Raw genomic sequence first — 1255 nt, forward strand, 5'->3', positions numbered from 1 at the left:
TGAAGCATTGTGACTCTATTTGGTTCAAGTCTCATTCTTCTATTTCAATATTATGGAAAGATCTTGCTAAAATTGCTTTTAGGATTAGAAATGATTTTTTAAGGTTGCTATTAATAGCAACTTACTTTTCTTCTGTGGTCCTTGATTTTTTTAATTTTTCTTACATGAGAAGTTTAGTAATGTTATTTTTACTTTGTTTAATTACCCTAAATTTACTGAAATTTCTGGTATCATTGGTATTGAGAATTTTGATTTTTCTTGTAATTCTAACATCCCTTTAAATTGTCTTGATAGTAATCTTCTTTCTTATGTCTGACGGTTTCACTTGCTTTTGGAATGGTATTAATTCCTATACTGATAAGTATGTTTATTTTCACTTACATGAAAATTTATCAAACAAAGATTGGAGCAAGTGTGAAGTTTAAAGATACTGCTATCAAGTTTGCTTTTCATTTTTGAAAAAGTTTACATAGCGGTCTTAAAAATGCTGATATTTTGTTCCACAGAAGGTCGTGAATCTGTTTTTTTGTTTCTGTCACAATGATTTGATATCTCATAACCACTTAGTCTTTGAATGTCCTTTCTCTCTTCTTTGGCTTAAACATCGTATCCGTGATCGTATTCTCTTTTTGGCTGGAAATTTTATCTAGTTATTAGTCATTTTACTAGTTTTACCGATAAGACCACTAAAATGTATTATCTTTTAGCTGCTAATATTACTTATTAATATATAATGTTTGAAATGAATAACAGAATTTTTAAGAAGCCTATCTCCTCTCTAGAGGTTCTTATCAAAATATTCATTGGTTGGTCAAACAAAACTGGTAGAAAATGAAAATTTAAGAGGGACATTCCTCTTACCGTTAAAGTTCTTTACAAGTTATAATTATCTCTTTCGTTTAGTTTTTACAATTGGCTTTGTTATATTGTATTTATTGTTCCTACCGCTCTTTGGTTTCTGTTGCTTTGATGTTTTACTTGTAATTCAACTAACTCAACCGTTTATTTTTTACAATTAGTTTTCCTTCCTTATTTGTATTTAATATTATTGGATGAGTTTTTATGAATTGAGTTTATACATCCTTAGCTCTTTGAACATATACATCCTTAGCTCTTTGAACATATACTATTCTTTGTTTTTATTTTCCGAGATTTGCTAATTCGAGCTATGATGATTTCCACTGTACATTAAAGCTCATATACAGTCTCGTGGATGGTGTCTTAATGATCTTGTTGGTAGGAGGGGAGGGGAGGA

This window comes from Phalaenopsis equestris, unplaced genomic scaffold (assembly GCF_001263595.1).
Source record: "Phalaenopsis equestris unplaced genomic scaffold, ASM126359v1 Scaffold000002, whole genome shotgun sequence".
Classification (NCBI taxonomy): domain Eukaryota; kingdom Viridiplantae; phylum Streptophyta; class Magnoliopsida; order Asparagales; family Orchidaceae; genus Phalaenopsis; species Phalaenopsis equestris.